A 17,119-nucleotide genomic window follows, 5' to 3' on the forward strand; every position below is an offset into this window, starting at 1 on the left:
GCTGGCTTTCATGCTTAAGGTAGGCCTAGAGCTCACTGTCTCCTAGTTTTAGCCTTGCCTGGCTCTTTGATCTCCTTAAATATTTTTTCCTTTACATTCAAGAAAGTTAATACAATCTAATTTCATTCTTAAGCTTGTTTAGGAGGCTCTACTGAAAAATAGGTCTCTGAAGCCATGTCCTTTTGACCAAAAGGAAACATAGAGGGGACCCAATAGAACAAATCTATATTTTTAAAAAAATATTTAGAGGTAGTTGTAGATGGCAAAGAGAATGGTCTTGGAGGAGACAGGGAAGTGCCACTACCAAGGCAAAAATAGACAAGCGGAGCTTGAGCCCATTCCAAGAAACTAGTTTGAGCAAACATCTCAGACAAACCCTTCCCTATGTCACACCAAGATAAAATGAGAGGGGTGAAGCACATTCAGACTTTGCAAGATTATGTTGCAATAAAAGTAGCCTTGACCTGCATTGGTTTCTTAGATTGGTTTATTTTAGAGAGCTGGCAGTAGTTTTCTATCCCAAGGAAAACTGGATGGTTCACTATGATTATTTTTATTTATTTATTAGATTTATATGTCTTCCTGTTGCCATTAAGATCTGCAGTGGCTGTCAAGTGATTCTTTTTTCTTTTACAGAGGTTGAACTAGTATTGGCTGTCTTAAAAACCCTTTCATGATAAAGTCTTGGAAATGCAGAGGTAATGGATGCCATTCTTTAACTTAGGGATACTTTAGGGCATGCAGGCTGAAGTTAATAATTACTGATTAGAGCTCCAGTTTTCTCCCTTGGATCCACTTCCACTAGTAACTGTTGATTTTCCACCAAGTTGGAATGTCATCATAGAAAAACTAATGATATAGGGCAGGGGTGTCCAATCTTGGCAAATTCATGACTTCCGCACTTCAACTCCCAAAATTCCCGAGCCAGCATGGCAATTAAAGCCAAGGTTGGACACCACTGACATATGGATTTTTAGCAGGAGGATTCATATAATCCTTGGAGTATGATTGTGCCAAGCACACAGCTCTGCAAAGATTAAATAATGTCAAGTTCCACATATAAGTAAAAAAAAGGCACATGGAAGCAGGACCTACATGACAAAGAGGTTTGGGGAAGCAGCAAGCTATCTCTGCCCTTTTTTTATATTTCCAAAACCAAGTAAAGTTTTTTTTTCTGGGATAGTTATAATATTCTGCTCTCTGAATTATTAGAGACACAATATTCTGAGATCCTATCTGAGAAACATCTTTGTCCATGAGAAACTGGCAATATCAAAATGGCAACTGTTATCTCTGTTCCCTCAAGTGCTCTGGAGGAACAGAAAACGATTTTTTCCAGAATTCAAACTGCAGCAAAATATGGTGCAGCAGAAATGAAAATGAGGCAAGGTCACCCAGAATTGTAATTCTGACCTCCTTGAAGTTATTTAACGTTTTATTTAATTGCCCTTCACACTACCTTCTGTTTCAGGTCTTTAGTCACAAGGAAGTGTATGCATCCAGGTCTCAAATCAAATCTTTCATTAGCCTTTGCCTTGGCTTTAATGACAAACTATCCAGTCGCCCTATTTGTAATCTATGAAGCTGCCTGTGGGAGAGGAGACCAAGAATAACATTCCAAGTGATTCATTTTTATATGTTATTCTCTTAAATATTTCGCTCGCTCATGATGAAAATGCACTTATAGCAATGCCGGTGATCCAGAAATACATGGTTCCTCTTTTTTTTCATGACCTGTATTCTATTTTGAGAACAAGTTAGCTTCTGCCTCCTGGTTCCCCCTCCCCTGCTTCCTTTTTGGAGTTGAAATTGGCTAGTGACTGAAGAATGGACATACATCAATTGTTGATTCAATATCTGTCAGTAGATGGAGCAGTAATTTATTAAAGCTGAAGTATGCTGTTTAAGCTATAACTCACCAGAGGGTTTTCAGCAGTTACTGAAATGACCATAAACTTTATCCTGAGATTTAGAGAAGAGTAAGACTATAGGTCTGGTTTATTTTTAATTTCTATTTTTTTCTTATTGTTGAGCACCAATGACAAAAAATGGAAAGCAGAACCTACATTTAATACTGTAATATATTGATATGATTAAACTTCATTGAATTTGGCAAGGAGCAGACGGTGAGAAAGATAATATAGAAAGAAAGCTCAGAGCAAGAAGTTCATCATAGCAAAACGAGATGAAAGATGGGGAAAAGTCTAAGAGTCAAAAGCCAAGGAAATTAAAAGGGGCATGACTTAAGGTAACAAACCAGACCTCAGGAGAGAACGTTCCTAGGTCCAGACTTGGCGTTAATTACAGACAGAAATGAAGCAAAGCAAGATAACCAGAACCGGTCAGCCAAGATGGAGAAAGTTTCATTTACATTACTGGAATCTTGTGCAGGTAATCCTTGACTTACAACCATTCATTTAGCCACTGTTACGACGGCACTGAAAAAAGTGACTTATAACTACAGTAGTCCTCAAATGACAGTTGCAACATCGCCACAATCTTATATTCAAAATTCGGGTGCTTGGCAACGGGCATCATGGTTGCAGTGTCCCAGGGTCATGTGATCACCATTTGCAACCTTGCCACGTTACCTTCCAAGAAGCAAAAACAATTAGGGAAGCTGGATTCACTCAACAACCACATTATTCACTTAACAACTGCAGTGATTCCCTTAATAGCCATGGCAAAAAAGGTGGTAAAATCGGTCGGGATTCCCTTAACAACCGTCTTGCTTAGCAATGGAAATTTTGATCCCAACTATGATCATGAGTTAAGGATTACCTGTATATGCTATTTGATAGCAATCTGAATACAAAGGGACATATTTCTGGATAAACATACACTGGGGTAGTTCAAGTCTGAATGTGCACATTTGAGTCCTATTAAAAAAAAGATAATTATCTGAATTAAACTGAAGAAGCTTCTTGGATGAGAAGCAAAACGTTTTCAAGAAAAAAAGAAGTCCAGTTGCCTTTTGGAAAAGCAGCTTTGGGACAACCATGACCTGGATGACTGAGAAACTCCATAGACATATAATTACTTTTCTAAACGTTCTGCAATATGCAGGAAAAATCCTGTCCTTACCCCTGAAGTAAACCTGGAGACAAGTCCCATGTTTTCAAACAACCATCAAACCACTGATAATAAAAATCTGGGTCCCAGTGTCATGGTTCCAACAGAAGAAACTCATGACCCGCTCATGAGCGGGTTGTGGGATTACCAATTCCCACGATGGGGAATGGCAGCAGGCGGATAGACAGGGGGCCATATCGTTACCGGGAGCGCCGTCTCCGCTATTTGCAAGCGGTGGGGCGCTCCGACCCTCTGCTTCTTTCCCGAGGTTCCGGGAGCGAGGATGTGCAGCCTCCTGAGCTCAGGCTTGTGTACCTGAATGCCAGGTCCATGGTTAACAAAGCTCCCCTTGTTAGGGATTTAGTTGAGGGTGAGCATGCGGACCTGGCTTGCATCACGGAGACTTGGTTGGGCCCAGAGGGTGGGGTCCCTTTGGTTGACCTTTGCCCACCAGGCTTCCGGGTGCTACACCAGCCTCGAGCTCAGGGTAGGGGTGGGGGTGTGGCGGTGATTGTTAGGGAGACCTTATGTCCGCGGGAGACCACCGTTCCTCAGATAGTCGGGTGTGAGTCTCTCTTTATGAGATTTGGCTCTGGGGCGCAGCTGGGCTTGCTGCTCGTGTACATTTCGCCTAGTCGCGTAGCGGCAGCCCTGCCCGAGCTGCTCGATATCCTCTCGGGGTTGGTGGTTGAGTTCCCCAAACTTATAGTTTTGGGAGACGTCAACCTACCATCCCTGGGAGGTTCATCTGAGCTTGCTCGGGAGTTCATGGCTTCCATGACGGCCATGGACCTGACGCAGGTAATTTCTGAGCCAACTCATGAGGGAGGCCACACCCTTGACCTGATTTTCTTATCTGGACGGTGGTTAGATGATCTTGGTGGGGGCTCTCCATTTATTACGCCCCTGTCATGGACCGATCATCACCTCCTGCGGCTGGTCTTCCATTTTGCCACCCCCCGCCGTGGGGGTACGGAGCCAACTAGATGGTACCGCCCCAGACGCCTAATGGATCCTGATAGATTCCAAGCGGCGCTGGGGTCCCCACCTGCCTCCATTGCTCACAGCTCGGCGGATGCCTTAGTGGAAGCCTGGGAAAGGGCAGCCACTGAGGCACTCGACCGGGTTGTACCCTTGCGGCCCCTGACCCGGCGCAGATCCCAGCGAGCTCCATGGTTCTCCGTGGAGCTCCGGGAGATGAAGCGTCGGAAACGGGGCCTAGAGAGCTGCTGGAGGTCCAGCCGATCTGAACCCGACCGATTGCGGTTAAGAACCTACATTAGGTCTTATCTCGCTGCGATGAGGGAGGCGAGGTGTAATTACTTCTCCACCCTCATCGCGTCCGCAGATAATCGCCCGGCCGCCTTTTTTAGGGTGACTCGCTCCCTTCTTAATCAGGAGGTGAGGGAGGATCCCTTGCAGGGTCGTGCCGAGGAGTTTAGTCAACATCTGTCGGATAAAATCGCTTGGATTCGGACCGGTTTGGACTCCAGCTGGGCAGAGTCTGGCGATCAGGACACGGGCGGTCTTGTCAATGTTATCTGGGAGGAGTTTGATTCTGTGACCCCTGATGAAGTGGACAGGATTATGGGGAAGCTGAGTTCCACCACATGTTTATTGGAACCGTGCCCTTCTTGGCTGGTTTATGCAGCTAGGGAGAGGACACGAGGCTGGCTCCAGGCGGTTATATCTGCTTCTTTGAGTGAGGGTTATTTCCCCACCATCTTGAAGGAGGCGGTGGTGAGACTCTCCTCAAGAAGCCTGCCTTGGACCCAGCTGTATTGAACAACTTTCGTCCAGTCTCCAACCTTCGCTTCCTTGCGAAGGTTGTTGAGAGTGTGGTGGCGCATCAGCTCCCCCTGGTCCTGGATGAAGCGGATTATCTGGACCCTTACCAATCGGGTTTCAGGCCCGGGCACAGCACGGAGACGGCATTGGTCGCTCTGGTGAATGATCTCTGGAGGGCTCGGGATAGGGGATATTCCTCTGTCCTAGTCCTATTAGACCTCTCGGCGGCTTTCGATACCATCGACCATGGTATCCTGCTGCAGCGTCTCAGGGGATTGGGAGTGGGAGGCACGGTTTTCCAGTGGTTCTCCTCCTATCTCCTGGGACGCTCGCAGTCGGTGTTGGCAGGGGGGCAGAGGTCGACCGCTAGGACTCTCACTTGTGGAGTTCCTCAGGGGTCGGTCCTCTCGCCTCTCCTGTTCAACATCTATATGAAACCGCTGGGTGAGATCATTCGTGGTTTTGGAGTTGGGTATCATCAATATGCTGATGATACCCAACTTTTTATTTCGACCCCAAACCACCCCAGTGATGCCCTCGCTGTGATGTCCCGTTGCCTGGAGGCGGTTCGGGTCTGGATGGGGAGGAACAGACTTCAACTCAACCCTGACAAGACTGAGTGGCTGTACATTCCGGCTTCCCGGGACACCTGGGATGTTCCACCTCTTTCTATGGGGGGTGAGCTTTTACCCCCTGTGGATAGGGCTCGCAACTTGGGAGTCCTCCTAGATTCACGACTCACTCTGGAGGATCACATAGTGGCCGTGACTAGGGGGGCTTTCGCCCAGGTTCGCCTGGTGCGCCAGTTGCGACCCTATCTGGACCGGGAGGCCTTATGTACGGTCACTCATGCGCTCGTGACCTCTCGCCTAGACTACTGTAATGCTCTCTACATGGGACTTCCCTTGAAGACTACTCGGAGGCTCCAACTGGTACAGAATGCGGCCGCGAGAGTTGTCTTGGGAGTTTCCCGGTACTCCCATGTTACACCTTTGCTCCGTGAGCTGCATTGGTTGCCAGTTGTCTTCCGGGCAAGGTTCAAGGTTTTGGTTATGATCTTTAAGTCCCTACATGGCATGGGTCCGCGATACCTCGAGGACCACCTGCTGCCGGCGTCGACTCCCCTCCGCCCTGTGCGCGCCCACAGAGAGGGCCTCCTCAGGGTGCCTCCTGTCAAGGAATGTCGACTGGTGGCCCCCAGGGGGAGGGCCTTCTCTGTGGGTGCTCCGGCGTTATGGAACCAACTGCTGGTAGAGCTCCGGATGGCATCAGACCTCCGATCCTTCCGTCGCGGGTTGAAGACCCATTTATTTGAACTAGCGGGTCTGGCCTGATGGGGGTACATGGGTTTTTTATATAGGCTTGTTTTATTATTGGTTTTAACTTGGGCATTGATTTAATTGTTTTTTAATGTTTGTATTGTTGTTTATATTTATGCCCTGTGAACCGCCCTGAGTCCCCTTGGGAGAAGGGCGGTATATAAATCTCAATAAATTAAATTAAATTAAATTAATTCTAAGAACTTTGAGGCATTGTTTACCTTAAAGAATCTTTATTTGAGTAGCATAGCATCGGCACTAACACAATCAAAGCCAAAAACTGAGTTCCCCTCCTCTGAGCACATAGCATCAAAGCACAATTCCCTCCTCCAGTTAACAGTCATAAATCACATTCCCCAATTAGTTTGAAATGCAGGCTTCCCCTCTAGCTCTCCAGCCCAATTCTTTATCATCTTCTATTTCAATAACTTTGGTTCTCACACTAGGTTCAGTATTATTATGTCTAGCTAGACACTCATGCACATTTCTACCCCCCCCCTCCCAGTACCATCTAACTCTAAAAGCAAAAAGAAGAAAATGGTTGCATATCCATCTGTTGTCAATGCAAAAACATTAGCAGTGTTAACACCTGGTGCTCTTTGGCATGACTTGTTAGCCAGGGTCTAGTAGTGGATTTAGCAAATGGATATATAGATGTAAACAGCTGCTCTCTCAGCCCAATCTCGGCCCCAATGTTTTATAAATGAAAACAGGAGGAAGGAGCACTATGTATGCTGCTATGAGCTCCTGAAAAAAAGGTGGAATATAATTATAATAAATAATTAAATCTTCCACTTGTCTTGATAATCCAGGTTAGCAAAAGAAGCAGAAAGAGGGAAGCAGACCTTTGCAATGACCTGTGACATCCTACATTCCCCTCCCAGCTTCCTGGTGCTGTTTATATAGTATAATCACACAGAAACCCTAACAAATGCTTTATAGTCTTTTGCTAATAAGGAGAAGCTAAAATAAGATAGAAGGAAATATTATTAATTTAGCAGGGGGGAAAAAGTTTCACTTCAGCCCTGCTTGTCTGTAGCTAGCATTGTCAGGGAGAAGTGAAGGCATTCTAAGTCAGAAACATTTTACTTTAAGACAGAATGGCTTTACTCCTGATGGGACCTAATAAATGTTCTCAGAAGGCGAAGCCTTTATAGTTAAAAGTTAAAATGCATCTGTTGCACATTTTAGAAAGTGCTTTGAGAAGAAATATACTTTAAAATGGCAGCATGTGGGAAATACTCTGAAAAGTAAGCAACTTTTGAGTGAAATGTGATTTATTAGCACAGCCAATTCATCATTTCAGTTTCAAGGAAATTAAAACTCGAAATGATTTTACAGAGTGAAAAAATTCCTCTTGAATAGCTGGTGTTTAGCGGGACTGTGAAAATCAAATGCGTTCAGTTATGAGCCAAAAGGGTACCAATGACTGCAATCTCTCAGGTTTTCTTCCCTTTTTCTCAACATGCTTGAGAATTTATTTCAAATTTCCTCTGGCAGTATTTTTGAGCTTTTGAGGGGATGATGGTGGGTATTGCTTCTGAAATTTTGCTTTACATTCTTCTGTCACTCTGATACTTCCTTAGTTGCCACTCTTTCCAGCTTGGAAGAGTGAAGTGGCAGAGGCTTCATCGTGTTATCTTCCATTGAGATACAAAGCACAAGAAGTAACAGAATCTAGACCCCTGGAAAGACAATGGTACCATGAAGACAAGATATCCATGTGGTTGGCCATCTTGTGTCCGAATTCAACTTTGCACGCACCCACTTTCTGCACTTATGAACCTATTGTCAACTGAAAGCAATAGAGGTAGGGACAGCCAGTAGAGGATGGTTCTGAGCTTTCATCTCCATCTTGTCTAAAAGTCATATTTCTGGCTCTTAGTGGTTAGACTGACACTCTTCTGCTTTCCATTCCTGATTTCCTTGCTCTCTCAGCTCCATTTTCTTTCTAAACTCTGCAGTTTGGGTTTTCCCTGACTCGCTTGTTCTCCATAATGGAAGAAAGAGCACCACAGAGTTTCAGTTGCACTTACCATTTAAGCCATGGGTGTCAAACTCACTGCATCATGTGATGTGTTGCGACATATCACATTATACACACACACACACACACACACACACACACACACACACATATAAATTTATATGCCACCCACCTCATTCTGAAAAGCGACTATAAAATTATCTTTGTCCTTAACTCTCATACGGAACTGAGAGTGCAAGACTTCTATCTCAGGCGTTTGGAAAAAGGATGAAACAATGCACCACATTTTATTTATTTAAAGCAAAAATCCAGCCAGAAACGAGTAGAATGCTCAGGGGCTTGGAGAATTAAAGAATATTTCTATTGGGTTTTGAACCAACAATTGTCTATATACAAGACAAGAGTTGCATCCATTATGCTATTGCAACAGTCATGAAAATGGTAGTTTTATTAGAGATTATGGGAAGTATCTACTGAAGGCGCATGAGAAACAACCAATGAATTGTGGGGGTAAACTTGCAAGAAAATGAAACTTGCTGTCCAAAATGGTCATGTGTACTCAAGGTGACATAATGTGGAAAAGTGTTCTTTGGAAGTAGAGCAGAAAAAAACAGCCCTCAGGTCATTTTATAGGTGTGTGTAATTGTGTGTGTGTATTAAAGGGATGCGGTGGCTCAGTGGGTTAGGACGCTGAGCTTGTCGATCAGAAGGTCGGCAGTTTGGTGGGTCGAATCCTGAGTGCCGCATAACAGAGTGAGCGCCTGTTACTCGTCCCAGCTTCTGCCAACCTAGCAGTTCGAAAGTACGTAAAAATGCAAGTAGAAAAATAGGGACCACTACGGTGGGAAGGTAACAGCGTTCCGTGCGCCTTTGGCACCTAGTCATGCCACGTGACCACGGAGACGTCCTCGGACAAGCGCTGGCTCATCGGCTTTGAAACAGAGATGAGCACCGGCCCCTAGAGTCGGAAACGACTAGCACGTGCGGGGGAACCTTTACCTTTACCTTTTTATTAATGGAGAATGGACAGTGAAAACCAAGCTGGGTAATGCAGATAACAGTAACTCCTTAAATTACTCAGGCTTACCTATCATTGTTTATTTCCAAATCAAAAGTTATGTTTGTTTGCTTTCATGAAAAAATTATAATCCTACCTTAAATTTTTCTCTCAGCAAATTCTTTCTTCTATTTAAAACTCTACTCTTCGATACCGCATAACTGAATTGGTGCAAAAATGCCACATTCTGATTATCAGAATTTCATTGGCATTCTCCCTTTGATTGAACATTTAAAAGCAATTTTTCTTTTGTCATCTTGAATGGAAAAAAATTAAGGGTGGGGGAGGGGAAACTGCAGAATTTTCTGCATCACAGCAACACACATACATCATCACACAGAGCTATATGAATTGTGAGCAGTCAAACAAATTGCTTTCTTGGGCATTTTGCAAAAGTGAATATTTATCAAGAAGAAAGCAGTTAAGGGGAAGATAAATATCAAATTAAGTAGACAAAAGTAGGCAAGCTTCTAATAATAGGGAACACAGGACAAGTTGATAATTTTCTACATTAAATCTTGTAAGGATTTCCATTTAAGGATTTCAGCTGAAGTTGCTGCACTTCTATAAAATACAAAAAGAAACTAACTTGGGGGGGGGGGGCAGCATTAGTTCTTGCTTTATGTTGTCACTACAAAGGCATATTTCTTTACCAGCTGCTGCCTGAATTGATTTAAACTATTTTTGTTTAACCACAGCTGTCTTGGGATTTGAGAAAAAGCATTTCATGCAAATCTGAAACAAAACGAGCAGGATTTCAATTCTTAGCCAGCAAGAAAAAAATCAGCTTGAGCAACATTGGTGTCAGGGTCCAGTGTGATGAGAAATTAATGCAAGTCCTTACTTGCAGTGTAAACATTTTGAAATGTTGGTATTTTGAGGTAAGTCCAAATTGCTAACATGGACTAGAAAAGAATTTTAAATGAGCCACTAAGACAATACAGGCAGTCCTCAAATTATGACCATAACTGAGCCCAAAATTTATGTTGCTAAGTGACAGTTAAGTAAATTTTGCCCCATTTAATGACCTTTCTTGCCACACTTGTTAAGTGAATCACTGCAGTTGTTAAGTTTTTAACATGGATGTTAAGTGAATCTGGCTTCTCCATTGACTTTACTTATTAGAAAGTCACAAAAGGCAATCACATGATCCTAGGACACTGTAACCGTCATAAACATGAATCACTTGCCAAGTATTTGAATTTTGATCATGTGACCATGGGGATGTTGCAACGGTCATGTGAAAAATGGTCATAAGTCACCTTTTTCAGTGATGTTGTAACTTTGAATGGTCATTAAATGAACTGTTGTTAAGTCGAGGATTACCTGTAATGGCTACTGAGGCACCAATGGCCGTACAGGATCTGTAACTGCTCTGGATCACCCTTGGGTAAGCCTAAAGAGGCCACTGACATGTAACTTTTGATATGAGGAGTAATCATAATAAATATACATTACTAAACTTAATTTAGTAGTGTTAAATCCAGTTTTCTTTTTAGGATGAGGTGCTACCATACCATTCTGAGGCCAATGGCAGCTTCCAGCTTGAATAAGGTTGCACATCTCTGCAGAGATAGAAATATTAAACTTGATGGGAACAGTAATTACTGTTATAATGAATCCTCGGAGATGCAAGTGGATGTTTGCTTGTGCAATGAAGCTTTTCTTCCTGCAGTTCCCATGTGTGTGTGTGTGTGTGTGTGTGTGTGTGTGTGTGTGAGAGAGAGAGAGAGAGAGAGAGAGAGAGAGAGAGAGAGAGAGAGAGAGAGCGAGCGCACCTGAGGCATGATTGCAAGAACTGTCTTGAGAAAACATTTTCTCAACATTCATAAAAGTCTGAAATATTTCTGTTTTACCAGTCTGAAATAGTGTAGCAGTAGAATGGCACAAATCACCACATGTAGTAAGGAAGGCTCAGAGGTACAAAATCTAAATAATAGATTTTACCCTTGGATGGTATCAGCTAAAGGGAGAAAACACCACCTTAATACCTTTACAGCTAAGGAGGACTTAAGTCTGTCTCACTCATGGGATGGAGACAAGGTGAAGGAACGTATAATGGCAATATGGCCAAAAAAAAATAAGATGTTGCCAATGGTTTTTATGCCACTGTTAGGTGAAAGTAGGGACATGGCCAGTGGGTAACCTTAAATCTAATACAAAACAGGCACATTTTCCCCCAGACAAAACGAAGCAGAAAAATACAGGGCCATTTTTCAATAGTTTGCTGATCTGAGATCCCCTAAACATTAACTTAGGAGTTGGGGGTTGTTCACTGTTGTTTAAAAGCAGAAATGAGGCCCAAGGCATTTTGAAAGTTGAATCCAAATGTGCATCCTCTGAAAATGATAAAAATATTCTGCTAAGTCATCCCAGTTGAATGCTGGTTAATGTGACACAAAGATCTGCTTCAAGCAGGCTAACTTAATCAGCTCTACAATCTGGTTACAGAAAGCACAGTCTGTAGTACACACTTGCATCAGAGGGTCACAGGTTTGATGGTTGGCATCCTCAGGGGTGTGTGGGGGTCTGTATGTGCACCTCTGAGTCAATGTTTACTGCTGGCAACTACCTGGACAAGTTCCTCTGGGTTTCTTGGCAAGATCTTGGAAGTGGGTTGCCCTTGCCTCTTTCCTAAGGCTGAGAGACAGAGTGGTCAGCAATTGTGCCTAATGCAGGATTAGAACTCACAATCTCCCGGTTTCTCCAGGTGTGGCTAGGGAACATTAGTTAACTTTAGATGGCTGTCCTTCTCACCAGTGCGATTGTGATCAGCTAACAGGAATTAAAATACATTATAAGTACACTAGCCACATACACATTTATTTAAAAATAACACACACACACACACTATTCCAACTAAATAACACGAAGTGTTATTTAGCGCCTGTTACTCGTCCCAGCTTCTGTCAACCTAGCAGTTCGAAAGCACGTAAAAATGCAAGTAGAAAAATAGGGACCACTACGGTGGGAAGGTAACAGCGTTCCGTGCACCTTTGGCGTCTAGTCATGCCGGCCACATGACCACGGAGACGTCCTCGGACAAGCGCTGGCTCTTCGGCTTTGAAACAGAGATGAGCACTGGCCCCTAGAGTTGGAACCGACTAGCATGCATGTGCTGGGGAACCTTTACCTTTACCTTTATGCCTCTTCTGCCTGACCACGTACGACAGGTTGAAACAACAGGAGAGAGATGATCCTATAAGCAAAAGACTCTAAGACAGAGTTCCCCAATCTTTTGGGGAACAGGGACTGGTTTCGTGGAAAGAGGTTTTTCTGTGGACCTGAGGGTGCGTGGTTTTGTGTGCTGCCTGCATCCTGTGGATGGGGCTTTGTTTTATTTGTGTGGACTGATTGCTGGCATGCCACGGCCCAGTATTGGTCCACAGACTGGGGGTTGGGGACCCCTGCTCTAAGCCATGATGCTTACGCCGGGCAAAGGGACAGGTGGCCTTTATTGAAGCATAAAGTTCCATATTCTTGATAGCCCAGCCTTCCACCTTTATGTCATTCTCTCCACAAGTCCAGGTCTGATCTGTGTAGATGCAAAATTCATAGAATAAAAGTGGATTGCACATGTGTGCTTGCCTGCTTTAGAACAGAGAACAGAATAGAACAGAACAGAATCTGGAAGGGACCTTGGAGGTCTTCTAGTCCAGCCCCCTGCTTTTTTGAATCCCTCTTCTCTACACTATCTAGATCCTAGAATAAAAAGAGATACAAAACAGAGCAGGAAGGTACTTTCTACCCTAGTCCTACTGCTTGGAAGTTGACCAATAGAAGCAGGAAGCAAAATGAATTCCTTGTCAGCTACTGTGGCAAGAAATGCAGCTGACCACCAACTAAGCAGCAGGACCAGCTGCAAGCCGCTCTGTCCAGAAGGGAACTGGCTATCGGGGACAGCAACCAGCTGCTCTGTTTGCTCACCTGCTTGCAATTCCAGAAGGCAGGGGCCCTTCTAACCAATGATGGCCGCTGCTGGTTTTAAGGGGTCGCTACAATTGGCTTGCCCCAAGGCAGATGCTTGCAGATGTGCTAAGCGCAGTTTAAAGAACTGCGGCGTTCCTTCCTACCGTGTTTTGTTCTGCAGGGCTTAGCTGCACGAACATCTATTTATCCCACCACGGTTCCTTTTCTGGAGGAGTAACACCATGCAAAGGGGAGTAAGAAACGATGCGCCAAGGCTACCACGGCAAATAAGAGCTAACTTTAGGTGGCTCCAGTGTCAGTCGGTTCAGCAGTCCATATTTCTCTCCTGTGCTGTTCCAAGCCTGATGGGTTGGGGAGGCGGCAGGTGGGGAGGGACGGGGAAGGAGGTCCTCCCGCGCCCCTCAGCCCCACACAAGGCTCTAGTAAGAAGCCCCATCTCGTCGACACGGGGGCGGCGAGAGATCGTTTGGGTCGCGTAGTGTTGGGACAAGCCTCCACCCCAACCCCCCCCCCCAACCCGGCGCAATTCAGATACTAAAAGCGGGTGGTAGTAACGGTGGGGGCGATTCGCACTCTGTAGCCTGGGCATCGAATACAAACGTCTGAATTGGACCCCTTTCCCCTCCCCCCCACCCCAACAGATGACCAAGGAATCTCTTTTGAGAGATTCGGAGCCGCGGCCCCAGGAGCCAAGAGGGGGTTGTGCTTCCCTCGCGGCTTCGGCCGTCCGGCACCGAGCCGACCGACGCTCGCCTTCCCCGCTCCTCGGTCCTCACTCGAGGAGCGCCCGATCCCCGCAGCTGCCCCTCTCGGCGCCTTGGCCTCCGCCGAGCCTGGCTAATTGGCTGGCCAATAGCAAAAGCAGCCCAAGACTTTCGCGTGGAGTCGGCCTTCCTGATTGGCTGGCCGGAGTGTCGGGGGAGGCTGAGCGTTCCCGGGCAGGACTGCAGTGCACGCCGCCAGCCTGGCTGCATTGTGCGCTCGTGGGAAGGGGTGGCAAAGCGAGGCCAGGCAAAGCAAGGCAAGGCAGACAGGCTGGTGGGTCGTCCGGCCGGAGGCGAGGAGTCTGGGCGTTTAGCAAGGTGAGTAAGTCCGGCGATCGCACGTTCTTTCTCGTCGCGTCGCTTTCCCACCCCCTTTTCGTCTTTTTTTTTTAACGAGCCTTAAGAGCAAAGCAGGGGGAAGGATGGGAGCACTCGGCGTTGAACCCCCGGACTTGGCTTTGTTGAGCGCTGCGGTCCCGGCGGGATCCGCAGCAACAGATGATTGCCCACCCACCCCCTTCGAGGGCATGGCTGGCACGTCCAAGGCTATGCTCAAGAGCGCGGCGCTTCCCCTCCTCTGCCGGGCATCGGCTTCATGCTGTAATCGTGTCAACTGGCAAAGGGATGGCCCGAGGGCTCTGCCAGCGGGCGAGGCTTAAAGGTCGGGACGGAGGAGGCTCGCTTTCTCGGGGGAAGTTTTGACGCTTGCCGATCGGCGGCAGATGCATCCCCGGAGGAATTCTCCTCTTTCCCTTTTACGGATCGGCGTTTTCAAAGTTAAAGGAAGCAAAACTTTTTATTTTTCTCCCCCTCCGGTGACTGGAAAAACATTATTCAGCCTGGGTAAGGAATTAGCGCGGGTCTGAAAACTTAAAAAAAAAAAGAGCAGAAGTTTAAAGCGTAGAAGGGTGGGACCTTAACCCGCGGTTGTACTCCTCCTGTAACATGCAAGGCTTTATTGATAACTCCCGTTGGAAATCGCTAGAGACGAACAACAAGCAGGTTTACTGCTCGCGTGTACGAGAGCACAGACGAAGTACTTGGATTTCAGTCAGTTTGGGGTCATTGATGCAAGCTTTGCACTCCGTTAAGGCTACGGAACCTCGTTGAATTTATTTTAAGTCAGACGTTCATCTGTCGGGTGAATATTTCTAGTGAGCTAGGTGTATATCCAACGTTAATTTGTTTCAAACATTTGAATGGGCGTAATTCCACCCCCTCCCCCAGTAATTCCAATCCCTTCTTTCTAGAGTTTAATGGAAGGGGATTTAATCTTTGAAAGCTAACACATATTTGTACTTGGTAAGAAACAAATCCATCCGAAATGTTTTACCATAAGCAACGTTTCATGCAGTAAAGATCATTTCAGGTACAAGAGTTCCCAATTTTTATGTAGAGCACAACACCATCAGACCTCTTTGCCATGCACTACAAGGTAGGAGCTGGCAGTGCAAATAACACCCACTCCGAATTGAGATATATATATATATATATATATATATATATATATATATATATATATATATATATATATATATATATATATATAAAAACCTCAATTTTAAAAATGTTTATTAAAAGTTTAAATGCCCTAAATTTCATAAGGTTTTTGTGTTTCTGCTTGTAAGTGTTGGTGAAACGTTGGGTGCAGATATTGAATTCTTGTGTGGCATGGAAGGAGGATGCCCAAATCTTCCAATTTAGATTAGTGTTATTTATTATATTGAACATTGTCATTAGAAATCTTCTGCAGTATTTAATGTGGACTACTAACACCTCTTGGACCACAGGTTGAGAACAGTAATATAAGGAAAAATCAAAACACAACATTCAGAGCAGAGTCATGTACTGTATATATTGTATAGGCATATTTTTTTGCACGTTTATGTGAGAGTAAGCTCCTTTGATGCTATGAATAAACCTGCATGAACCTGAACTACTAGACTTCATTTACATTTGCATTTATTCATAAAGGCCTACCTTAATGATTTAAACAGATGCTAATTGCCATAAAAATTACACATGTAATTAATCTAGCTAAAGCTGCAAATTCTATCCTGAATTCCATTTTACCATTTTTAAAATATTTATCAGCAGTTTTATCAAACATCAAAGGTGTATGTTTTCAATAAATGGAACAATTCCTGATATAGATTTATCAAAGAATAATGTGAGACTTCATATCAGCTTGGGGAAGGCAGTTCCTCTTGGCATCTGACAGTGTTTTTTTCCCCCCTGAAAAGAAGGAATCATAGCAGGATGAATCTTTGTTTATAAGGATTAATCCTTGAAAATACAAGAATTGATGCTTATTCACAATCGTAGCTTAGTATCTGATGGAATGTGCACCTGCAGAAGCAGAGGAGAAGGATTTGGTCAAAGCTTTCCCAGAAAGAGACCTGGATCAAGAGATTGCGCAGTTCCAAACTGGAGTGTGTGTGTGTGTGTGGGGGGAAGAGTTTCGGGGTAACCCCACCCTAGAATCTCATGATGTAGCTAGTAGGTTTAGAAAGTTAGAGTTACAGTATTTTAAAGATTCTGCCCATTAAGTGTAAGCAAATAAAGGATTGAACTCAATTGGATCCCACGGTGTCGTCTTTGGCTTGAGCCTGGCAGTATCTTTTGGATTGCCTTAGGTAATGCTTGTTTATTTATTTATTTAGCTTTACAGTCTTATCTCTGTGTTCTCTTTTTAAGCCTATTTATAGAAATCAGACTTTCAACCAGCAGCAGTCCAAATAACCTGCAAATGATAGCATCGGTGAATTAGTTTCACAGGAATAGCCATCTGCACATTGGTCTTCTGGAAAGGTCAGAAAGAAGAAAATTTGGACCAATTATTTGAACCCAGATTCACTTGATTGTGAGATGGGTGGCATATAAATTGATAAATAAAATGTCTTCCTCACAGGTAAATGGCCATGGAGGCTCAATGCTCAATGGCTGTACAGGGGGAAACTGTCCCACAGTGGTTCCCTCAGGGGCCAAAGGCAGCCTCAACCTTGGCCACATAACCTCAAGGCTCCTTCTCCATCTGTTTTATATTGTCTGTTTGAGAATATCTGCATTAGGATAAGAGGGAAAATACCACTTCAGTCCAGAACACATGAAGCTGACTTCAGCTACTGCAGCGATGAAATAAAAGCAATGGGATGCCCTTTTTTTTTTTGAGCGGTTAGCTCAACCTCTTTGTGACCTGGGA

The sequence above is a fragment of the Vipera ursinii genome (assembly GCF_947247035.1).
Source record: "Vipera ursinii genome assembly, chromosome: 1".
Taxonomy (NCBI): Eukaryota; Metazoa; Chordata; class Lepidosauria; order Squamata; family Viperidae; genus Vipera; species Vipera ursinii.